Source organism: Miscanthus floridulus, chromosome 4 (assembly GCF_019320115.1).
Source record: "Miscanthus floridulus cultivar M001 chromosome 4, ASM1932011v1, whole genome shotgun sequence".
NCBI classification, from domain to species: Eukaryota; Viridiplantae; Streptophyta; class Magnoliopsida; order Poales; family Poaceae; genus Miscanthus; species Miscanthus floridulus.
The window spans coordinates 29,443,283-29,470,338 of NC_089583.1; positions in this window are offsets into that span (position 1 = coordinate 29,443,283).

A 27,056-nucleotide genomic window follows, 5' to 3' on the forward strand; every position below is an offset into this window, starting at 1 on the left:
CAAATCAATTTGTAGGGGCGGCTGGATATTGAGCCGCCCCTACAAATCAATTTTCAGAAAAACGAAAAAGACAAAAAAAAATAGCAATTTTTTTAATTCGAGGAGGTCCCCACCGGCAGCCACACACACCCTCACTCTACCATTGCAGCATTTTTTCACGATTTTTGCACACTTTGGTCGGCTGTGTTTCGAACCCGCGACCTCTCGCTCGCGCGTAAACTCCTCTACCACTACACCTCACGATCACTTGTGTCTACATTTCATTTTGATTCCCCACGTATTATACAAAACTGAGCATAAATTGATTATTTGAGGCCCTAAACTAATTCAAATAAAAAGGTTGTCAACTACAAAGTTTTATAACTTTTCGAGATCTACAACTTTCATTTTGGTAGTTTCTCCATCCGAGGTCACTTATAAAATTTGAATTTCAAATTTAAGAAATTTGAACGTAGTTTTCTATGACAAGATGATTTCAAATGAGAAAGCTATCAACTACAAAGTTTCATAACTTTTCAGGATCTACAACTTTTATTTTTACTGTTTGTCCATCCGAGGTCGTTTAAAAAATTCAAATTTTAAATTTTTAGAAATTCAAACGTACTTTTCCTTGACAAGATGATTTCAAATCAAAAAGTTGTCAACTACAAAGTTTCATAACTTTTCGAGATCTACAACTTTTATTTTGATGGTTTCTCCATCCGAGGTTCGCAAAACATCAGCAGTTCCCAACAGATCACCGGGGTCGCTACCAACTAACACATCTAAATGGCTGGTCCTGCTCTGCACCCAGGAGGCTGCTTCATTGTTTAGCCTGGCAAAGATCTTGTCAGGTGGTAGCAATTTATCGCCGAAAACTCAATTGTTGCGTCCATTCCAGATGCACCAGATCAAAAGTATGATTAAGAATCACAGCTTTCGACAAAGATGCACCTGACTTTCAAGGGCTCTGGCTGATGCAACAGTCCTCCTGATTTGAAGTGAGGCACCAACTGTCTGGGTCCAGGTGTTCCAAGACTGAGGCGCACCAGTTGCTCACCTTTCTCCAGATCATTTGGGACACATAACACTCCTTGGACTGGTGGTGGTCTGATTCTGGATTTCTTTGACACAGAGCATGAAAATATTCGTTAGGCCATCCACGCTGTTACAAACGATTTGTGTCAAGTATTATGTTGGGGAAATAGTCTTGTTGTACGTATTCATGTTTCTTACAAAAGGCAATGATAATATTATGCTGGCAGTAGTAATATGATGTTTCTTTAGTACCTTCTCAGGGATTGTGTGTAGGCCTGGTTTTGTCAGGGTCCATCAGTTCTTTTATTACTGTGACTTCCACATATCAGTGAAACGAATGCAAAAAATGTCATTGACTTTTGAGCGTGTAGTTCAACTAGTGTGGTTTACATGTTGCAACAACTGACAGTTGAACCAATAATAATGTGCAGTAATGACATCTACCATGTTTCACTGCCCAGCCACTACGTATGATATATAGTCAGTGCCATGCATTCTTCACAAGCCACTGCCATACTTCATTTTCACAGTGTGAACTTAATTGGGACGAAATGCGCAGTGAAAGTATAGGATCCTATGGGCGTGGGAAGCACAGGGATAGCATCCAAGAGTTGAGATGCAAGTGGGCCTTGCTGCACGGGAATGAAGAAAAAGTTTCATATGTTGGGAGCCAGTCTTGTGTGCTAGTTTTGCAGCCGATTGGCCAGGCTAGCATCCAATTGCATCCTAGAGAATGTAGATTGCCGTTCAGGAGACTAGGATGTCATGTGTGCTACGCTGCGCATGCAGACATGATCGGAGTCGGTGATAGCAAGTATGATGGAAGCAAGTGGCCTCATTGCTTGGAAGGATGTTTTGCTCTCCAGGTGCCAAGTTGTGACTCCATGGGCACGACTCGCCATTGACTTTGTTCAATCTGTTCACACGCAGGCTCGAAATACTTTGGTGTGATGAAGCAGACATTTCACATTATATTCTTAGTAAAAGCATAGTGAATGTACCATTACATTGTACAAACGTATATGACATGGTCTTTTTAGCCTATGGAACCTTCAATGAAGAACAGACAATACATACCTATGTTACACGGATACGTCCAGGAAGCTGCGTATCGCGTATCAGATACGTATCAGATACGGATACGTGTCCGATACGCCCAGGATACGTATCCTCGGAGTATCCGAATTTTTTTTTATTTTCGCGAATTATGGATACGTGGGCTGATACGTATCAGCCTTGTGGATACGGCCTAGCCCAGTAAACAACCCTTCCTCTGCCCTCGACGCCCTAGAGAAGAACGAATCGATAGGGAGAGCAGAAAAAAGGAAGAGGAAGTGAGGAACAAATCGACAGGGTCGTAGATGCCGCACGCTCCGCTGCCCGCATCCGCGACATCCCCGTTCGGCGCTCTCGGCTCCGAGCTCCGAGCTCTCCGATTCGCCTCATAGGTACCGCCGCGCCGCTCTCGGCTCCGAGCTTCTTATCGCACTGCCGCCGATTCCCCTGGCCCAGCGAGCCGCTGCCGTCGGCCTCGACTGCCGATTCGCCGGAAGCCACGCGCCGCTACCTCCACTTGCCTGGCACCGCGCGCCGCCGCCGCCGCCTGAAGCTGCTCGCGCCGCGCTCCGAGGCTGGCCTAGGGTTAGGACCTGAGAGCAGATTGGGGATTTGGGGCTGGCTGAAGTCACGAGTGGTGGCGTGGTGCCGCTGGGGGCTGGCTGAAGTGAAGTCTGCTCTTTACGTGGACTTTGGTGGGCCGTCGCTGGGCTGGACCTGAGCGGATGCTGCTGTTTCTGTGGTCCACATTATTCTTATTTTTATTTTTTAAATAGTAAACGTATCCGCGTATCGAGTTTTTTAGAAAATTGCCGTATCCGCGTATCCGTATCCTTCCGATACCGATACACGTATCCGTATCCGTGCAACTTAGATACATACAGGCAATATTAACTCGGCTAGTAATACGGTTCACACAGATAGTCTAATTAAGCATGAAAGTAGATTGTGTTGTCATCTAAATATAATACAAACTAAATTTGAGAATGGGCCAGCTGCTTTTCGCCCTACCAGGACCAAGAGGCCGAACCCGAAGACATCCGGCCCAAGTTGGGTCCAGTGTCTTCATGAAGGCCTAACTGAGATGTCTTAATCACCATGTATGCACAATTAAAGGTGGCTAATCGCCCCTGTCCCGTGTAGAGGTGCGTTAACATGAACCCATCTTTGATTGCTGTCAATATAATCTAACAGGAACATACAATTTACATACTATTGTAAAGCATCATTTCATCAGCAATTAGCAACTCCGAAAGGTCACATCTGAAACATTAACGGCATTGATTCTAAAAATAAGTGTGGAAAATATCTGATCAAACAGTAAGAGTGAAGGTAAAAATTTCTGAAGCACTGATGAAACTAGACACCGAACAAAGAAGCTTTGAATTAAACAGCATGAATGTATTAATATTAATATGGAAGCGCAGAGTACAGTTGTTTTTTCATTCTTTCAAATCTTTAGAGCATCAGAGCCTTAGACAACATGTTCAGAGTTTCAAAGCCTTAGAGCAACATTCAGACTTTCAGAGTTTCAAAGCCTAAGCTACAGAGCAAATGAAGAATATATTAACATAAATCTAGAACAAAGGCGCCACAAGTTAAATTTGAGAATGACTAAACCAAACTTACATGCACAAGAACAGTTTGCATCCATGGCTTTTGCACCTTGCCATCACATCAGTACTAATACTCCTCTGCCATGGGGAAAGATTGTGCCTGTGATCATGTGCTACATAACGGCAGCCTACCAGTGTTATCCCGAACAACTATTGATTACTACTGGCCAAACAAAAGCATAGATCACAAACGTATGAATGTATGATAAGTAACCAAACCAGCGAATCCGAAAAAAGGACACTGTCGTCATGACTTCGATAATAATGATAAAAAGATAGGAACACTAACAAAAGCCAAAACGTTTAGGACACATGGTGGGAGTATATATTACACGCAGGGGAGATGGGAAGTGGGAAAATTTTAATTTGAATTAACAATTGAGTTAGGAAATCCTCAATCCGGCTAGCAAACATAATCTTGTGTGGGAAGTGGGGGTCAAGGTAATATGGTATTGTAGTAAAAAACAATTGATTTCTGGATAACACTGATAAAAAGTACCATTGATGCATGGAAGCTGAACAAATACATCTAATAGTTCTGTTATATGCAAGGCACTAAATTAAGAAAGAATAGTGCTTAGTCATATTGAAAATCTTGTTCCCCAAAAGAACCTATCAAGTCTGATCTTGGGGCACATAAGAAGATGATCTGATGTCAAAATTTTTACTACAAAACAGGCAGAATTAGGAGAAAAGATCAGGTTGAGTATCTCTGAAGGGAAATACGCTCATTCAAGAAAGATGAAACCTTAAATTTTCATTGGAAAATACATTAGAACAAAAATGGGTCATATCAGAAGAAAACAATAAATGCAACCGAGCCTATTTCACTGCTAGCAACATCCATTGTTAGTGTTCACTACTACATATATCTTTTCCCAGGCTGGCAAATTCACTTTTCGGAGGCGGGCTTCACGTCCACCTGTGACAAAAGGACTGCGTTAATCATTATTTTCGCAGGCGGTCACTCTGTCCGTCTGCGTTAATCATCTTTTCCGCAGGCGGCCATTGTGTCCGCCTGCGAAAATTGATTAGAAAAATAAAAAAGGCAGAAGCCCACCGGCGAGCCCATTTTCAAGCCTGCTGGCGAGCCCCGACGCGGCATCCGCCGGATCCGCGAGCCCCGGGTGGTGTTGTGAGAATGGTAACAGTGGACAAAGGCACCAAGTTTATATGCTAGGTGTTTAATGAAAATCTTCCCTTCTTTGTCACATCATATCCTGTAATTTTGCATTGAATTCACATAAAATGGCAGAAACCTTTTATTGCCATCAAATTCGGTGGTTCAAGACACTAGTAGGCTGGTGCGTAAGGCACAGATATATACTAAGAGGCAAGGGCGTCACAAAATGAAGAAATAAATCCCCACTGCAGAAATACACTATCAAAATAGCTGGTCATTTTTGCAGCTCACGTAGGACTTTGTGTAGGATGCATCAGGATTGTAGCTGGCACTGGCTGTGATGGACTGTGCTTTAAACTCCGATCCATTGGCTCGAGAGGCCATCAGAATAGCACTGTTGTGAAGGAAGCGAGTCTGAAGAGCCTTGGCAACTAGTCCATGTCTTCTGTCTTTGTTGGACTGAGGAAAGTAAACAGAGGGTGAGGAAGTGGGACATGTCAATGGTGCTCCTGGCTGACATCACCAAAGGCAACAGTGTGCACGACCTTGGCATGCTTCTTGGTCTTCCTTGCAGTTTTTTCTTTAATTGTTGTCATGGAACATGTCCAGTGATAACTGATAAGGGCATCCATGACATACTATGCAAAAGCATGGCCAGTGAGCACACTGATGCCTTATACTATGCTAAAGCATGAACACTGATGATGACGAACCAGTCTTATTACAGCGATGCACTAAACTACAGCAGTTCCTGTGAAAAACTAAACAACAACCACCTTTTACCTTACTACCTGTACCGGTACTCATAACTTAAGACAACCATTAGGAGAATTGCTAAGCAAATGAGCTGCTTTTATCTTGTTATGGACTTTGCATGGGAGCTCTGGTGGAGGGTACCAGAGGCAGGAGCGTCCTCAGCATCATAATTAATTCTCTCTGTTGAGTTCCATGAACGAGTAAGAAAATTGTAGAACCAGAGTGTAATTATGGAGGAGTGAGAGAAAACTGAAAATTTCCACAACTTTTTGATAGTGTGTTATTATATCATTACCACGCAACAAGCACTGGCAACTTAGAAGAACTCCAAGAGATTATGTGAAGTTATATTTCAAAATCCAAGATTTAACTACTAAAATGAAATACCCACTGGTAGAGAACCGAGCTTTACTCCCGGTGGGGAACCCCCTCTAGTCCCGGTTCCCCACCCGGGAGCAAGCATCCGGGACTAAAAGGGGGGTCCTTTAGTCCCGGGTCAGGACCCGGGACTAAAGGAGGACCTTTAGTCCCGGTGGGTAACACCAACCGGGACTAAAGGTGCCTCCTGACATGCCACGATGGCCGGCACCTTTAGTCCCGGTTGGTAATACGAACCGGGACTAAAGGTTTTTTTTCTTTTTTCTTTTATTTTCATTTTTTTGTTTTCTTTTCAAAATAGGTTTTCGAAGTCGTATTGTACGCTGCTAATTATACATTTATACGCGCATATAGTATGTTTCGGTTCAAGCACAATGAACGTATTAAATCACACAATTCAAGCATAGAAATATATATATATATATATATATATATATATATATATATATATATATATATATATATATATATATATATATATATATATATATATATATATGCATGCATGCATCATATATATATTTACATGCATGCATGCATATGTGTATTTTACATTATATTATTTCATGTGCATATATTACAAAAGATTGCATTATAGTTGTTGTGACATAACAAGTTTCCTCTCATCCTCTAGCTTGGCTTTAATGGCAGTGTTGGGTCGAAGTAGAACTCGCCCTTGGAATCGATGACATGCTCATTAAAAAATCCGGCTATAGACTCTTGAATTGTTTTGATTTGGTCTTGCCGTATGACCTTTTCCTCCAACCATCGAGTCTACATGTTTGAATTAAAGGAAAATAAATTAATATATGTACATATATATATATAAAGACATAGTAACACAATCAATAATAATAATTAAATGAATATATAGTGTATTTTTAACGTACTTTGAGTCTCTCTGTAGGAGTTCTTTGGGAGAGCACCTTGATAAACTTGCAAACATAGTAACCACAGTAGTTGTTCCCCTGTTCCTGCCTCAGACACCACTTTACGAGAAAAAGATTTGTCATCCAATCTGGTGATCCGGTGAAAGCTATATGTTTAATTAATAAAGATGATGCGATTCAGGGGACTTACTTTCAAAGGGATTACATTCAGTGGCGCTTTGCATTTTTCCATGTGTTGCTTCTCAATAAAGGTTTTCCAAACACTGCCCAATAAAAAATTTGCCACGTCATCAGATATAGTTAATCATCATGTTTGTGTGTATATATAGTTGCTAGAGATCCCGAAATTACCTTTGGATAATATCTATCATATCTTGGTAGTCTTATTGTGGTTTTCTCATCAAGTCATAGATTATCAAGTGACTTTTCACCAGATCGATGTCCATTAATATCCAGTGATTGCTGCATGTGTTTATAGGATATAACGCATAACACTCATTAATTAACTAGAATCAACATATGAGCCATTAAGGCTATGATCGACATGATTAACACTCACTTGAAGTTATAGGGAAAGAGTATATCCTTCTTGTGGCGTTGGTTCACTAAGAAGTTCATGAGGTTACTCTCTGACTCAGACTTCCAATTAGTCTTTGGAGTAATTGGGTCTTTGAATACTATATGGGGATCAACAAAACCAATTTCATTGCAGCCTTCCTTTCTGAGCTCTGTCATTGTAAATCTGCATATATATAGTACTTGTTAGGATAATTTATATGCATATACACACATATGATGAGTTTAATAATAGATCGAAAGAATTATTACTTACAGGCAATAGCAGCTAATGATAACTTTGTCCAGAGAGGTCAGGTGGCATAGTTGATGAAATTCTGCAAAGTCAACATACATAACATCATCGCCACGGAACCAATGTTCGTCTCTAATTCTGACACCAACGCAGAAGTCTCCACTGGTAGACGCCTGCATGTACCACTTGTTTAGAAGGTACATTTACGTCCCCAGATCAGATAAGGCTTGAGGGTTGTATAGACTCTGGCCTAGTACAAATTTTTTCTTCCAAATATCAACCTCCGCCGCACTCTCAATGTTTCCATCACCAAACATCTGGTAAAGGTCGAGACCAGTCTCATCAAGAAATTCACCAAGGTGATCCAAATCGACATCTGGAGGTATGTTTGCCTGATGCATTAATCCTAAATTCGAACCATATTCATTACCAACAACTAGCGGGGGGATTGATTGGTGCGCTTGTTGTCTGAGTTGGGCAACTCCTTTCCCTGCCCGCTTCTTTTCTGTGCTGCCTCAATTGACTTGGTGAGAGTGCGGTCATAGTCTGATAACGTTGATTTGGACGGCTTACGAGATTCCCGCTGTTGTTGCTGGTAAGAAGTCACCTTTTTTCTTAGAATATCTGGAGCTACGAAGAAGTATGGTTTCTCCAGGTTTCTCCTTGCTTCTTGATTCATTTTAAGTTTGTCATAGAATCTAGACATGTCTTTTTTATATGCATCAGTTCCTTCTTCCTTCTCTTCAGATATTATTTTGGGAATAGCCCTTGGTTTCACGGTGGCTTTCTTTGCAAGCGGGGACTGGTTCTTCGTTTGAGGGGCTGGCCTCTTGCTAGGCTTCTTGATAGGCGGGGGCGGGGGAGGCGTTGGAGACCTCCTTGGAGGTGTTGACAGCGGCATTGGAGACCTCCTTGGAGGTGGCGGCTGCGACGTTGGAGACCTCCTTGGAGATGGTGTGTCTGCAGCCTCGTCTTCCAACACAATGTCATCGTACAGAGCACTATGATGATCTGGCGATTGAACAATTGGATTTAGGTTGGGGGAAGATCTGCTACAAAAAAAGGAATGACATATTATTATGAGCAGATTATTAATTATTTAAGCCAATACAAATTAATGATGTAGTGTTTTCATCCGCACGTACCTATGGTGAGGTAGTTCAGGAGGAGGTGGAGCCGACATCCCTGGAATGATGATGTAGCGCTTGCGCCATAGAATGAATGTCTTCTCCGCTTCTCCTAGAGTCTTCTCGCCATCACCTCCAGGAATGTCAAGAGGCAAATCACTAAAACATTTTTCAGCTTTATCTACCGAGATGGTAGCATATCCTTCTTGGATTATATTCCCATGAATCCTTGGTGTCTTGGTTCGGTCGATAGGATTAACAAGACCGATAGCCACCTTGATTGTGGAATTCTCCTTCGGAATGTGTAGCTCACACGTGTACAAGGTTCAGTGACGTCATCCACAGGGAAGCGCAGTCCTGTGTCCCCTTGATTTGGTATCTCCGTGGAAGCGCAGCTGCTTTTCAACTGAACAGATTGGCTAATGTTGATTCCTGGCTCTGATGCCTGCTTGCTTGCACTCACTGCTATTTGCACTTGCCTTCTGATTTCCTCCTGCATTCTCGCTTCAAGGTTTTTTTCCCGCTCCTGTGCTTCACGCACTGCTTCCTCCAACCTCTGGAGCCGCTATGCCTCTTCTTCCTTCTTTCTCTGGCGACTTCTGTAGGAAGGTCTGTCCTGAGGGAATCCATGCTCCCACGAGACACTTCCTTTGCCTCTAGTTTGGCCACCATGTTCAATAGTCCTGATGGCGTATGTCAGCTCATCCTTCTCTCTGTTGGGCCTGAATGCACCACTAGCAGTAGCTCTCTGAGCATAAAATAATCTTTTTGCTGCTTCTTGCAGTTTTGCGCCATAAATGCACTTCCCTGTCTCCTGGTCTAGTGTTCCCCCATGACCGAAAAACCAATTCTTTGCACGTTCTCCCCACTCGAGTGATTCTGGTCTGATACCCTTGGCAAGAAGGTCTGCTTCCATTTTGTTCCACTTCTTAATGGCAGTCGGGTAGCCACCTGATCCCAAGGTATGGTGGTATGTCTTCTGTTGGGCATTACGTTGGTTCTTTATCACCCGACTCACACCCTCTTCCAAAGTCTTGTACTGTACAAACTCATCCCAATAGGGCCTCTGCTTTGAGATCGGGCCTGGGACAGTAAAATATGGTGCTATGTTCTTCTTGACATACATCGTGTATAGGTGTTTCTTCCAAGTCTGAAACTGGGTGGCCATCTTCTTCATTGCCCAATCCCTAACTCGCTCCTTCAATTCATCACCATCTATTATATCATCATAACCATCTGTTTGGAGCGTGAAATGTACCAAGACATCATTCCAAATTAACGCCTTGTCACGATCAGAGACAAAACTGATATGAGGAGCATTGGTCTTCTTCTTCCATTCACGGGTACTAATCGGGAGCCGGTCCCGTACAAGGTAACCACAGTGGTGCACAAATTTCATTTTATTCGGCCCCCCCCGGTTCTCCTGTATCCACATTGAACTCCGAGATGATGAAGCGACCCTCCAATGGTTTTTTGGGACCTCGAACATTTTTACTCTTCGTTGTAGTTGTTGATGTCGATCCAGAGGGCTACAAAACATAAACATTATTTTTAATGTCACGAGCACACATAAGACATATGATAATATATATAGCTAATAATAAAAAATATATACTTGGCTAATATGTTGTTGCTCATTTTGTTCAAGAGCTAAGTACTGACTCCCATCATCTGCATCCTCTTGCACGTTATTTTTAGCACCATCATCGCCGGCAACTTGAGTGCCAGTGTTGATCAAATTCATCATCAACTCCTCCTCATCCATATTTCTTGGGTCGGCCATCTAGCTTCAAAAAACAAAACCAATATATAGTACGTCAAATCTTTGCTTATTACATGCGTAAAATCTACGAACAATATGCATTATTAAATCTTGCCCCTCGGTCACGGACACAATTCGCCACACTAGGATGAACTACGTCGGTACTAGGGCGAATTAGGGCTATACATAAACGGCCGAGGGCAAATTGCGTCGGTGACTAGGGCGAACGACGTCGGTGACATCAACAGTGCGGTTCACGCTGGTGTGATTGTTTAGCATTAACGATAACGATAATACGAATGTTGATCAACTAGGCCACGAGAAAGGGCGGTGTGACAAGAGTGGCGGTGCTCCACTCCGCCGTATATATGTCTATACACATGGGTGAACGAGGGCGGCGGTGCTCCGCCGTATACATAGAAACGCATGGACAAAATGCATATGAATACAAATGACGTATATATACGTGTCGGCGCGGTGGCCGGTGTGCTGACGACGATGACGTGAGGCGGGCCGGGGCGGTGTCGGTGCGTGATGTTGTGATCCTATGTACCATGTGAACCATGTAGTCATTCATCATATGAGAAAATTCTATGTTAATAATGTAAGTATAAGTCATTATGAAATGTAAGTATATGTGTCTTATTGCTCATATAACCATTACTATTTCCGAAATGATAAGAATTTATTTTCTTCTTCTACAGGCGATCTCTGATGCTATGATATGAAGTTTGAAGATAGTCTTCCCGGAAAAAAATATGTAATGCTCATATTACTTTAGCAACATTAATATATTATATCTGTATATTCAAAGTTCACAAATGAAGAAATGTTGAAGTTTTCCTTCATTTGTCTGTAGCCATGCATGCAAGTCCAACCAAAACTGCTAACATCATCACATGTGATATTTTTGATAAACTAAAAAACGCTTAGTTTATAAACTGGGTATCAAAATTGAGTTCCTATTTGACCAGGATTTACAAATAATATATAGCGTGTTTATTATACAAGCCATGGATTTACATCGATCTAATTAATTTCTAAAGTAATTTCATTGGTGGTCCTTAATTAAACTTGTCTTGAGTTCAGGTCCCAGTGATCTTAAAATGTATTTTTGTACCATAAAATGCAGTTTTTGACACCCTAATTAAACTTGCTAATTTATCCATATAATATCCAAATATTCAAAACTTGCGTTAAGATATGTTTTTTATTTAAAATCATTTAGAGTTCCAAATATCCATTTTTAGTTCCTAGATTTTGTGATTCAAAATTTGGAATTTTCAATCGACCTCGAGCGTTGACATGGCTTACACCAAAGTTGTAGTTTTCGACGTGATCTATAACTCGGTAGTGGAGGGCTCGGACGAATGTACAAAGAGATCGACGAATATATCACCTCAATCGAGCTCGGCAGTGTGGAGGGCCTCGGGCGCGGTGGGGCAACGCGCGGTGGAGGGCCTCGGGCACGGAGGAGGGCGCGGTAGAGGGCCACGGGCGCGCGCGGAGGAGGGGCACGGGCGCGCGCGGTGGAGGCCGCACGAGGAAGAAGAGGGCGGCGCCGGTGTCACGGAAGGCGAACGGACGCGGCGCGAGGAAGAAGAGGGCGGCGGTGTTCGACGAGGAAGAAGACGAGCGGATCGATCTGCGCCAGGCGCTGGAGGTTATATATCAGAGAGAATTACTCCCGGTGCCAGCCACCAACCGGGAGTAAAAACCCTTTACTCCCGGTGAGTATTACCAACCGGGAGTAAAGGTACCTTTACTCCCGGTGCGTGTTACCAACCGGGAGTAAAGGTATACCTTTACTCCCGGTTGGTAACACGCACCGGGAGTAAAGGGTTTTTTTGGCGGGCCACGAAACTGCAGCCCACCTTTACTCCCGGGTGGGCTTCCCACCCAGGAGTAAAGGTGGCCTGCAGTTTCGTTTCCCGCCTGTTTTAAGCAATAGTCTTGTTAAATACAATAGAAATGCAATAGGTTTTGTTAAATACATAGTAAATTAAATAAAAGGCATAAAATTATTTTGTTAAAAATATGAATTTTCTTTTTGTTTATTGCATAAAAATATGAAGCAGTGTGTGCATGCATTATATCCCTTGTTTGACTGTCCTGAAAGATTACTTAGAGCAGGCCAATCATTGATTGTTACGAACAACAATGCTCGCAGATCAAAGTGTTCCTGTTTGTACTCATCCCACACACGTACACCTTCTTTATTCCACAAAATGAGAAGTTCGTCAATAAGTGGTCTCAGGTACACATCGATGTCATTGCCAGGTTGCTTCGGGCCTTGGATGAGCACAGGCATCATAATGAACTTCCGCTTCACGCATAACCAAGGAGGAATGTTGTAGATACTTAGAGTAACAGGCCAAGTGCTATGACTATTGTTCTGCTCTCCAAAAGGATTGATACCATCTGTACTTAAAGCAAACCTTAAGTTTCTTGCGTCATTTGCAAACTTCGGGAATTCTCTGTCGATTGCTCTCCACTGGGACCTATCAGCAGGGTGTCTCAACATATTGTCTACCTTACAGTCTTCTTTGTGCCATCATAACAATTTTGCATGTTCTTTGTTTCTGAACAGACGTTTCAAGCATGGTATTATAGGAGCATACCACATAACCTTGGCAGGGATTTTCTTACGTGGACGTTCGCCCTCAACATCACCAGGGTCATCTCGCCTGATCTTATACCGCGACGCATGGCATACCGGGCATGCATCCAATTTCTCGTACTCTTTGCCACGGTATAGGATGCAGTCATTAGGACATGCATGTATCTTCTCTATTTCCAGCCCCATAGGACAGACAACTTGTTTTGCTTCGTAGGTAGTGGCGGGCAATTCATTGTACTTCGGAAGCATCTTCTTTTGGATTTTTAGTAACTCTCCAAATCCCTTGTCAGATACACCATTCTTTGCCTTCCATTGCAGCAATTCTAGTGTGGTTCCCAACTTTTTCTGCCCTGCATCACAAGTTGGGTACAACAATTTCTTGTGATCTTCTAGCATCCGCTCGAACTTGATCTTCTCCTTTTCACTTTCACATTCTCTTTGTGCATCACGAATGACCTGACAAAGATCATCAGCCGGCTCATCTTCTGCGGCTACCTCTTCTTCAGCTTCTCCCATTGCAGTATCATTGAAGCACGCACCATCAGGAATAATATCATTGTCGTCCCATTGTTCTTCTTCACCTTCTTTCATTACAACACCGGTTTCTCCGTGCTTTGTCCAACAAATATAGTTTGGTATGAAACCCGACTTGAACAAGTGTGAATGAAGAGTCCTTGAGCAGGGATATTCCACCGTATTCTTACATATGGCACATGGGCAGCACATGAAACCGTCGCGTTTGTTTGCCTCAGCCGCACGTAACAAAGAATGCACGCCGTCAATGAACTCTTGGGAGCGGCGATCAGCATTATACATCCAATGACGGCTCATCTGCATTACATGACATAAATATCATATTAAAACCTAGATCATAATTAATTATTTATACAACATGCGTGCCACCACAAAAGATACAAATTTATGAAAGCATCGCTACAATGTAGACAATCCCAACTATCACTAAAACAACTAAAGCTAAAATACATTTCAGGAGCACAAGGATTTCGCGACCAATCTCAACTAAAACAAACAGATCCCCGATTGTGCAACATCTTTGGGCTTCTTCGGCTGGATCACTGCCTCATTAGCCGCCGTATCTGCCTGTTGTGCAAGATATTTTTGCACGAGTTCAACATACTCTTCCTCCCAGTAGAAGCCTGAACATCGTCCACTGCCATCCCACTGAAATTAAAACAAAAAATTAGAACTTTAATCACAACCATCATGAAAATAGGTATAAACTAACCATAATCATTAAATACGATAAAATAACTCACATTGCGATCCGGACACTTGTAGAAGATACGATCCTTGTTGGGACCCTCCTTCTTCACTCGGTACTCCATCACAATCTTCGTCTCATCACGACACTTGCCGCATGGAATGAGAGGAAGGCCCGGCCTAAGTCGCTTTGGAAACCCATGAGAGGCCGAGGACCCAGAAGCAGTTGCCATCTACTCTCTATACTCATTTTTTAATACACTATAAATTTCTCCTTTTATAAACAAATAAAATTAACAAACTATAAAATTATCTAGATCTCTAAACAATGATATTTTTAATGGTCATTGTGTTCTCGTCTTTTACTGCGGCAGGTAAGTAATTCATATGATATTTCCGCAAATTAACAGAAGAATGAGAATGTACACACATAATAGACTACTACGACGATATCGGGACGTGTGAATAAATAACCATCCGTACTAGTTGAACTTGCTTACGTGATCATCTCGGCGAGCATTTCTCCACTAGACGGCACCGTACTTGGTCAAGGAAGAGCTCCGATTCTACGAGGAAGGGAACACGGTCTCCCACGACCGTTGTCGCTCTCCCTCGTAGAATCAAAGCTCCTCCTTGATGTCCGTTACCGCTCGACATAGAACATGCTTGCCGAGCTGAACACGGTCCACAAGTTCAACTAGTACGGATTTTCTATAATTTTCTAACTATTTTCTAAGTTTTTATTTATATATACTACGTTTAGGTACGGTGATTGACAGACTACTGCGACGATATCGGGACATGTGAATAAATAACCATCCGTACTAGTTGACCTTGCTTACGTGATCAGCTCGGCGAGCATTTCTCCACCGGACGGCACCGTACTTGGTCAAGGAAGAGCTCCAATTCTACGAGGAAGGGAACACGGTCTTCCACGACCGTTGTCGCTCTTCCTCGTAGAATCAAAGCTCCTCCTTGACGTCCGTTACCGCTCGGCAGAGAACATCCTCGCCGACCTGAACACGGTCCGCAAGTTCAACTAGTAAGGATTTGCTATAATTTTCTAACTATTTTCTAACTTTATATTTATATATACTTTAACCTTCTTTCATGTAAATATGCAAGCTTGAAGTGATTTTGAGCTCAAATTGCTTACAAATGAAAAAAACCACAATAAAGAACCATAAATATATATAGTGAACAAAATGGCATAAGAAAATGGTAAAAAATGAGAGTATGAGATTGGTAACCTTTACAACTGAAGAATCGACGGAGGAATCGAAGAAATCGACGGAGGAATCGAAGAATGGATGGAGGAACAATGGAGGGAGGGAGGAAGCAAGAACACTACTGCAGTGAGCTTCAAAATGTGCTGAGCTCGGGCTCGGGGAGGAAGGAGGAGACGGCTGATTTATAAAGGGAGAACATTTAGTCCCGGTTGATGGATCCAACCGGGACTAAAGGTAACTTTCCAACCCCGGGCGCAGCCACGGCCCGGGAGTAGACCTTTACTCCCGGTTGGAGCCACCAACCGGAAGTAAAAGTATACCTTTAGTCCTGGTTAGTGGCTCCAACCGGGACTAAAGGTCCCTGCCACCTCTGTCTGGCGCAGTAGCCGTTGGGCAGGGACCTTTAGTCCTGGTTGGATCCACCAACCGGGACTAAAGGTATCTCTAGTCCCGGGCGCAAAAAATCCCGGGACTAGAGCCCATTTTGGCCGAGGATCAAAGGTCTGTTCTCTACTAGTGACCCCCAAAATATAGTAACGCAATAGCCTTTCTAAATTCCCTATTCTCTATTTTTGAAACTGTCACATCATTCTCGTTTTCTTCAGACCGGATCGCTTGTATGGTGCGGTAACACCCGAAAATACGTTTTATGTGTCGGGAAGTGTAAAGTTGTAAAAGGTTCGACTAGAGTTTCAATGAGTGGCAAAAAGAAAACATTATACATGGCTTAGATGGATAATCAGAGACCATAGATGCATAGAGCTCGTCAGATGCTTTCCGTTTAACTACTCATACGCGTTATTTGGAGTTCAGCTCAACAAGCTATGGTCATTGCAAGATTGTAGGAAAAAAACAATGTGAACAGGAGCACAGTACACGACCGTCCTTTTCTTGCTTGTCTTTTCCCATCTCTCCCCACAAAACCTAATCCCCTTCATCTGTTGAGCCACCACTTCTCTCACGCATCGAAGAAAAACAAGAGAAGACCGAAGGATGGAGACGAGAGGAGAGGGACAGAGTTAGGGCTTGATCCTCGTTCATGGCTCGTATGCCTTCCACCTCATAAATTGGTTGGTCATCTTCTTCTCTTCTTGTCCCCCCCCCCCCCCTCATTTCCATGCTTCCCTTCGTTGTTCTTGATGGTGTTGCCACAGGTGCAGTAGTAATGTTGGGGATCACAGCAAGGAAGAAGTGGAAAACCGAAGATCAATTGTTGTGTATCATCATCATAGTTGTTGTTGGGGTAAGATCTTGATTTCCCTGCTGTTTTTGATGTGAAATCTATGCTAGAGTTCGGCGTATTCTGTCCATTAGTTGACGGGGTTAGTGTTCTAATCTCGTACTTAAGCCCTACTGTGTTTTCATATTCTGTAGTTGTTGGTTATATGCTGTTTATTTAAGGCTGCTTTTATGTGCCCTAAATTATAGAGAAATTTTATTGTGTTAGTAGACTTCATGTCAGGGTTATGTAAACAGGATACCCCAAAGCTCGGCCTTAAGAGTCGCTCAGGATGGCCCTGAGCCGGACTCGACCTCGCGCCCCTGAGCCGTACGAAGCTTGCCTCGACCTCTCCCACCTCTCGACATCGCACCTCTCGGTGCCCTCAACCACCTCCTGCCTTAGCTGGTAAGGAAAGGACGAGAGGTGGGGCGATGTATTCAATATGCCTACCCTGACTGGACGCACACGCGTAAACTACACCGAGCACAAGAGGACAGCAACCCCAATGACTGTCTGGCCCTAGAGCAGGGTGTCACCTTGCCTGTGTCCCGCTGACAGACAAGACAACACCAAGACTCGGCAACGTCACCCCGCATGGCTCAGCATCGTTTCCCAAATCCCGTCCAGCCTGATGGACGGACGTACGATCACAACCACTACGGAATGGGAGTCATGGCCGGGAGTCAGCTCCCCCATTCTGATCGGATCCTATGCCGGGGCTTGACCATGCGAGGTCGTGGCAACGGGGCCTTGACCCATGGAGCAGGCAGACCACAACGGACAGCCACTCTCCCCATGCAACAACACCACGACTTCCCCTTGAAGAAGCGGACGCCAGGATGGAGGCCACGATGTCAACAAACAAGCCCATGCCGAGCAGGGGAGTTAGTGAACAACCACCACTCCCATTGCACCGCAATGGCTGGAATAGTGCCACCACCGTACGCCATGCCTTAGTGTAAGGAGCAAGCTCACGATGACCATACCTAGACATGCTAACAAGACGGGTAGGTTTGACGACCAAGCTGACTAGCTTCTCCCTCCCTCGGGCTTCTGGCCACTCGGGCCGGGAGAACCCTACACTTCTGCATGTAACCTAGCCCCTGTGGCTATATAAGGGGAGCCAGGCCTTCATCCAAACGATCAATTTCCCCTTCCACAAAACCTTCCTACTTGTAGAACCCTAGCTTGCATAATCCCTGTTGTAAGCCGTTTGGAGCACTTTGACATTGAGGAACACGTACTCACAATCTCCGGCACTGGACGTAGGGCTTCATCCCGAAACAGTGTAAATTCTCTGTGTTAGCCATCGAATCCCTTGAATACCGTGGCACTAAATTTACTAGTCGGTTTTCAAAACACCGACACTTCAGTAGCTTTATTTTGGCATATATATCACCTTTTTTTGCTCTTATGGTTTGGGAGATATGATCATTGTTTGATGACGCAATTGTACTGTCAGAATTCTTGACAGTATTAGATGCATTCAGTTTTACCATATCTTAAGTCCATAATCTTGTGAAATTATATTCATGAAAGTTGTAGGTAATTTCATAGGCTTTACAGATTGTTAAAGATCAGAAAGTTTTGATATGTATATCTCCAGTTATTGATATTTTAGTCGGCTGCAGTTTTTCTATTGTCAGAAAAGTTCAGTTTGTTTGCTTGCTTGCTTTGGGTATCTTAGATTCTTCAAAATCCAAAAGTTATAACACAAGAAAAACTTTTGGCTGTGAAATCACTAATTATATACGATCATACCACAACACAAGATGCATACCATGTGAAAACTTTGTCTATATAGGAGCATTTCACCCATACTTGAAACCATCTTTATGAGATACATGGAGATCTTCTCATTTCTGCAGCTTATACAAACAGCTGATATATATTATCCCACTATACTACGCCCTAGCTAGGTGCATTTTGTGAGTTCAGCAATTCTCTATGCTATACAGAACTCAGTATGTATTAATGTTGACGATCACGCCAAGTTTGGATCATATATAACAGGAGTAGGATGCATCAGGATATTAGGTGGCGTGCCTAGTATGGCTACAGCGTTGTATCATCAGTGTGACACAGCAATCACAGGCCTTGCCTCCTCGCAGTGTCGGATACAGCACCATATGTTTTGGACTATTGGTGTCCCATGGCCTCTCCTGCTTTCAAAGCAAAATCAGAGAATCTGACCTGTGAGGTAAACCTGAGAAACAGTGGGACATGTATACGTATTCCAACCCTGCCTCTCGTTTGGAGCGTGGCCACTTCTGATAACATTTTCCAGCTGGACACTGATTTCAGTTGCATATCTTACTATTTATTCATTGACATTGAAATGTGCGGAACATCGAGTACATCAGTGTCTCTACCGCTTGAAACTGAAACTAACATCGACAAGGACAGAGATGATCACTGCCAGTGGTTCTAGAGCCTACATGGTTCACATATTGGAACACCCTATGTTTAGTAGCCGAATTCTAAAACTCAGTTATAAGATTTCAACTTTTTTTTTAGAGCAAAACAATTTGATTTAATTAACACAAATGAAGTTTTTAACATGAATCAGTAGTTTGAAGATGGTGTTTCTTATTTTCCAGTACAATACAAAGTAAAGGTTGATGCCTGAACGAGAACGACTAAAGAAACTGAAAAACAGAGTGTTGGAGACGAGAAACATCGAAAACATCCACTCATTTCTTTTACCAGGTTCAATTGTTGCATTATGGTACTATACTCACAATTGCTGCTCTATATCTCTGCAGACACTAACGCATTCTTCAGTCCCATACTCCAGGAATTGCAACCAACCATTACAAAAGCAGGCAAATAATTGACAGTGGATCTGCATGTCATGCCACATCACATTAACCAAATGAGACCTCGAGTCATGTGATAGTGTATGGACCTAGTAAGGGCTGATTTGCATCCACTGGTGCTATAGTTAGCAGCTAAAATTATCCGGTTGTTTCAATGTCGTCTGCTAATTATTTTAGAACCTTCAAATAAGTACAAAGATAGGTGAGCCGGGTCCAATAATGCAAGAGACTGTGATAGCGTAATAATGTCCAAGCTGTTTCGTCGCATATGGACTGTGGCTGGTGCAGTATAGTTTGGCGTTGCGTCACATGCTTGCGTAAACTTGTTGCCAGAGAAGTTTATTTTAATTTCCAAATTACTAGTGTATGGGACTTGGATATATCAGAAAACCCATGTAAGCACGAAAGGCCAACTAGGCTGATATGGCACACTTTAGCAAGCATGCTTTCACGCACGCAGCGATCGTAGGCCAGCGGCACGACATGTGTGTTCACATAGAGAAGCCAATTTACCATTAAATAAAAAACAGGCTTGCTAGTGCCCTGGACGTCCGAACGCCCACGCATGCAGTGTGTTTCCCGTGCTGTTTCGCTGCCCCCACGCGGGCCACCTCGCCCCGAACATCTCCAGCATCGATAAGAGGGGGAGGGGGCGGTGGTCGCCCAGCCGATGCCGGGAGGAGGAGACACCAAGACGAGGCAGCAGAAACCGAGGAGGGAGATGAAACAACCGATCCACTATCCTCCCTTTCTCGGACCATTACCACTTGTAGATCATTACTACTTGCAAATTATTATGATCTAGCTTTTGGTCCTACAAATTAAATGCTTGCTTTTGGTCCTCTAAATTCTCCCCCTTTGGAATCAAACACCGAAAATGAAGACATTAGTAGCACAAGGGAGGGTCAAACTTTGTGATCCTTTGTATGTGGAGTGGAATAGGTCACAAAATTTGACTCTCACATTATGTAGACTAAGCTCCCCTTAAATACATGCATACATATGGTAGAAGGCAAAGCACATGCATAATTGGCAAATTATTGCTCAAGGGAATTTAATCTATATGGAGAAAGCATATAAATATCAAAATGAAATCAAGCTGATGATATAGGTTTAGAAATACCTACATGTGGAAACCAATTTGATATCTACCACTTACAATAGGTGGTGGATATTTGAAGTGTGATGCTTAATTCCGGGGACTCCTATTTTCCTTGCAATGAGACTACTACACACATGATAAGCTTGAAAATGTGTTAGTCTCAAAGCATCCAACTTGTAGAGTAACCTCCCCCTAAGTTTGTGCACATAAGTATGGAATATACTTGTAGGAAACATGCACATTGATTTTAGAATAAAAAATACCACTTGAAAGATGACATCACATGAATGTGAGAGTCATTTTCGAAGGCGATATTCGAGAGAAATTATCTACAATTTGGACTTTGGCACATATTAGATGAACAATCGAAAGACAAGCTATGTGCCGTGCTCCTAAACAATTTTAAATCATGTAGGTTTGATCCAAGGGTTAAGAATGAAACCGAGCAAGCCTAACATAAGATAAACCTAGTGTATGCATGACAAAAGATATAAGCATGCAAATGCAAACATAGGCATGAAAAGTAACTAGATGCTTAAAAAATACCAATTTGTAAGAAATACCACTTGTAGGAAATGCAAATTGATACTACTTGAAGGAAATACTAATTTGAAAGTAATAACATCTAGTTACCTAACATGGGAAGGAGAATTTGGGTCCATAGTATTCACTAACCCACTTGGCAATGACTTTATCCATAATGATGCACCCCATGAAATGCACCCATACTTTGCCAAGTCTCCAAATTCCCCGAAGTCCATCAGACTTCTCACTTCCCTTTCGGGATCCAAACCTTCTTAGTGCTCTTCATGTTGGAAATGATTTCCTTTGGCACCCAAAAGCGTTTCACCCTCATTGTTGGCTTGCTTGTTCACCTTGATGGCCACCACCTTGTCATTTTTCTTCTTCTTTAACAAGTATGGTGTGGAGGCCTTCTTGTCCACCTTTTTGGTGTAGGTGTTGGAGAGCTTGCTTGTTTGCTTCTTCTCTTTCTTCTTTGCTCCTCCTCCATTCTTCACCTTGCACTCATAGGACTTGTGACCTACTTGTGGCATATGTAGCAAACCATGGTTTCTCCTTCATCAAGCTTCTTCACTCCCTTGACTGTGTTATCTTGATGAAGTTGGGCTTTGCTTCACCTTGCCTTTCACTTGAGTCAAGTCCTTGGTGAGGCGAGCTACTTCTTGCTTGAGTTGCTCATTCTCCTTTGCAACCTCTTGTGTGCATGTATCTACAACAACTTTCTCAACACAAACATGGTTGCACAAGGATGAGTCTAAACATAAATCATTACAAGAAGTAGAGGCATCCTTTTTAGACATGTTAAAGATAGAACTTTTCTTTTTAGATGCCTTGGTGGGGGTTGTACTAATGGCTTAAGATTAGCAACTTTATTTGTTAGCTCATCACAATATTTGCACATGGTTTCCATTTTAGCAAGCAAACTTTTATAAGTATCTTGTGAGCTAGCTAACTTTTCTTTTAATTTTTCATTTTTCTTTATAAGTTGCTCATCATTGATTGTGCATGCATTTGTTGTTGCACTTGCCTCAAGTTGCTCAATTTTAGTAGATAGTTCAACATTGAGATTAGCAAAGTTCTCATATTGTTCAAGCAAAGCTTTGTATGCTCTTGTGAACTATCTAGCTTTTCTTTTAATTTTTCGAGCTTCTTTCGTTGACTAGTGCAAACTTTAGCATAATTAAAATTTTGTTGCACAATTTTATCATAAGAAGGCATTTCATCATCACTATTACTCTCACTAGAGGATGAGCTTTCATTACCTCATGCCATAAGGCACATATGAGAAGAGCTTGATGATGAGTGCTTATGCCCTCGCCTCTTGTGATGGTATTCTTCTTCACTTGAAGAATCATCCCATGACCTTATTGATGTGAGGGCTTGTTTCTTGCATGCCTTCTTCTTTGTCTTGGGTGTGGGTTTGTTTGGACAAACTTCTACAAAGTGCCACAACTCACCGTATCCATAGCATCCTCTCTTTCTTTGCTTATTTCTTTGATTGGTGAAAATGAGATCTTGGATTTGGATGGGCACACCCTTGACATTGAGCCTTTGAATCATCTTCTCCACCTTGTTGATTAGTTTGATTGATTCTTCATCAAGGTCGGAGGTGGAGGAGGAAGATTGATCATCTTCACTTGAATCTTCATCATCATCGTCCTCATCTTCTTCTTCATCTTCACTTGAGGAGCTTGAGCTTGACCTTGTCTCAACTCGCTTGCCCTTCATCTTCTTTTTCTCACCACATGCGAGAGCTTTGCCTTTGCTCGATGAAGAGGCTTTGTCTTGACCCATCTTACATGACATTTCAAATGCCACTATCTTGCCAATGACTATGCCTAGGGTCATGGTGCTCAAGTTCTCCATGTTGTGAAGGATGGTGATGATGCTTGCATACTTCTTTTGTGGTAGCACGGAGATGATCTTCCTCATGATGTTTGCATCATCTAGCTTAGTTAATCCTATTGAATGAAGCTCATTGATAATTAGATTCAAACGAGAATACATATCACGAACAAGCTCATCATCATTCATTTTAAAGGAATCATAATTTTGTTTAGCTAGACAATGTTTTTGCTCACGGACATTAGATGTGCCGTCATAGAGCTCTTGAAGTTTTAACCAAATTTCATGTGCCTTATTTAAAGTGAACACTTGGTTAAACACATCCATACTAAATGATTTAAACAAGCAATTCTTAGCTCTAGCATTGAAATGCATTTCCTTTTCTTCACTCTTTGTGGGTTTATTGGGATTCTTAATGGGTTTGATCCCATCACGAGTGACTCTCCAAATGCCCAAATCAACCGCCTCAAGGTGACAATCCATTCTAGCTTTATAGTAAGGGAAGTTAGTGCCGTCAAAGTGCGGAGGCCTAGAGGTATCCATCCCAACCACTCTAAATAGCGTTGGCTTAATGGTGGTTAAGCCAAAGGTCCAAATTGAGCCAACCGGCTCTGATACCACTTGTAGGGGACCGTGACGCCTAAGAGGAGGGGTGAATTAGGCAACTTAAAACTCTAACTCAAAACTATGGCCTCTTTTACTAACCTTAGCAAAACCTATGCAAAAGATAAACTATCTAAATGTGCGCCTATGGTTTTGATCGTGTGTTGCTATCTCTACCGCAAAAAAGGAGTAATACAATGTAAATGCGGAAGCTAAAGGGCAAGGTAGAGAAATGCAAACTCCAGTCGACAACTTTGGTATTTTTACCGAGGTACCGAGAAGCGCGCAAGTTTCCCCCTAGTCCTTGTTGGAGCCCCTCGCAAGGAATCCCTCGCAAGGGCCAAGCTCCTAGTCGGGTAACTCCGTGGATAGCCTCGGGCCTCCCCCACGCGCAAGTGGGTCTCCGACGTGCCTTTCCGGCAAGCCTCTCCCAGATGCTCTCCGCTGTCTTCACTATCAAGCTTCTAGCCGAAACACCGTGGGCCTTGTTCCCTCAGATACACGGTGGCGGCCACACCACAATCGTGGTTGGTGTGATCTCGCAAGACTACAGGCCCCTCCGATGTACAACAATGGTGCGCGCAAGCTCCGAGTGATAAGAGGTATGCAAACCTCACTAAACACTAGGCCTAAACCTAGAGCAAGCGCATAAGCGATGGTCTAATCAACCTAAGCACTTCGTAAAGCACCTACACTAATCACCTAATGAATCAGTAAGCACTATGCATATGGAGATCACTAAAATAGTGTACCAACACCCTTGATATGTTTCCTTAACTCCACTTCACTCAAATGGTCGGTTGGGGGGGTCTATTTATAAGCACCACTGAGAAAGTAGCCGTTGGGGATGAAATCTCGCTTTTTCTGCTACTAACCAGATGCTGATCACGTCCTGACCAGACGCGTTCGGTCGTCCCGACTGTTGGAGCCACGACCAACTGATCGGATGCTGCCAGCGTCCGATCACATGCCACCGGACATGTCCGGTCGTAATTTCGCCGCTCTAGAACCTTTCTGTACTCGATCGGACGCTGCAGTTCTGCGTCCGGTCGTTTTGCTGCCAGTGTCTGGTCTAGCGTCCGGTCGTTGCTGCTGATGCCTGCTGTTGTCGAGCCTCTTGATCGGAGCATCCGGTCACTTTCTGCCTAGCGTCCGGTCCAGCGTCCGGTCGCCTCTGTGAGCTCGTTCCTTCACGATCTTGCGTACTGCTTGGTTCCTATCTTCATGCTTGGACTTTGCTTGATATCTTGGGTCTTCTCTTGTGCTTCTAAGGTCATGCTTATGGTGTTGATCATCGGATCATCACATCACCTTTGTCCAAGTCATGTCTTGCACCCTATTGAACTACAAAACAATCACTTGCAAATTCATTAGTCCAATTTGGTTGTGTTGGTCATTAAACACCAAAATCCAAAGTAAATTGGCCTAGGGTCCATTATCCTTACACACACCAGAGGTGCTCTGTCGTCCATCGATGTCCCCCGCCATGTCTACATCACTGAACACAGTGAACTCCCGCCGGTCTTTGGGAAGATGATCCCATGATCCACCGTTTGACGTAGCGCAGTAGCTGCTTCACCGTAGCCCAGTGATCCTCTCTGGGATCCTCCATGAAGCGACTGACATAGCCCATGATGAATGCAATGTCCAAACTCATGTGGACTAGGTAGCACAGACTGCCAATGATGCTCTGGTAGAGTGTTGCATCCACCTTCGCCGCAGTGCTGTCCTTCATCAGCTTTAGTAGCTCCTCCATTGGAGTCATGCATGGCTTAGACTCAGCCATGCTGCTCTGCTCTAATAGCTTGGAGGCATATGCGCAATGACTGAGCAGTGAGTTCCTCCTTCCCCTGTCTCACCTCGATGCCGAGGTAGTAGGAGAGTGCACCGAGATTGCTCATTCAAAAATGAGTGGCCATCTCGCGCTTGAAGCTATCGATGTCCTCCATGCACGCGCCAGTGAAGATCAAGTCGTCCACATACACGTCGACGATGAGCTCCTCCTTCCCCCATCGCCATGTGTAGAGCGCATACTCGGTTGCGCACTGCTAAAACCCAAGCTCGCCCAGCGTGGCATCAAGCTTGGCGTTCCATGCTCGTGGGTCCTAGTCGTAGCCCGTAGAGCGCCTTGCGTAGTCAGAGCACCCTATGCTCCTCTCCCTTGATGACGAAACCTAGAGGTTGCCTAATGAAGACCATCTCCGCTAGCTCACCATTGAGGAAGGCCGATTTAACGTCCAAGTGATGGACACGCCAATCCTTTGCTGCTGCCAAAGCTAGTAGCAAACGGACCGACTCCATGCGCGCTACTGGTGCAAAGACCTCCTCGAAGTCTATGCCCTCGCGCTGAACAAAGCCTCGGGTGACGAGGCACGCCTTGTGCTTGACAATGGCGCCAAGCTTGTCCCGCTTGACCTTGTACACCCACTTCAGGCTGATCAGATGGCATCCTAGAGGTGGATCGACGAGCTACCATGTCTCGTTTTCCTCGACCGCCTTCATCTCCTCTAGCATCGCCCGTCGCTAGTTTCTGTCCTGCTCGGCCAGCGTGAACATGGGTGGTTCCTCTACACTGACGAGCAGCAGCTCTGCATCATTGAGCAGCCAACCAGCCAGTCCTAAGGGTCTTGTGCCACCAATGATGTCGTCCAGCCTATGGAACCACACCTCCTCACCTTTGTGGAAGGCATCCACGAACTCAGTGATGTTACTTGGATGTGAGGCAAACTCGATCGACGTCGATGGAGTTCCCTGTTCTGCCGGAGTGCTCGGCACAACACCTTGAGTCCTCGGCACCCTGGTTGCCATGCTCGGCACTACTTCTGGATAGCTCGTCATTACTCCTGTAGTGTTCAGCTACACTGTAGGAGTCCTCAGCCTCAGTCTTGGAGTGGTCGGCACTACTGCAAGACTTCTTGGTTCCACCATGGGAGTGCTCGACACTTGTTCTGGAGTGGTCGCCACCACTGCACAACCTCTCGGCACCACTCCTGGCGTGCTTGGCATCCCTCCAGGAGTGCTCGGTACTCCTCTCGGAGTGCTCGACATCCCTCCCGAAGTGCTCGGCACTGCCCCAGGAGTACTCGGCTCTACCGCTGGAGTGCTCGGCACCCCTCCTAGAGTGCTCGGCACCTCTTCCCCAGCATCTCCACCACCGTGGATGACCAGGTGCTCGACGACAAAGGTGCTGGTGAAGCCGCCAGCTTCCCCCATGCTTGGACTACTCCAGTCCCAAGCCGCCTTCTCGTCGAACACGACGTCACGTGAGACAAGTACCTTGTCTCCGCGTGGGTCATAGAGCCAGTATGCCTTGGTACCCTCCGCGTAGCCCAGCAAT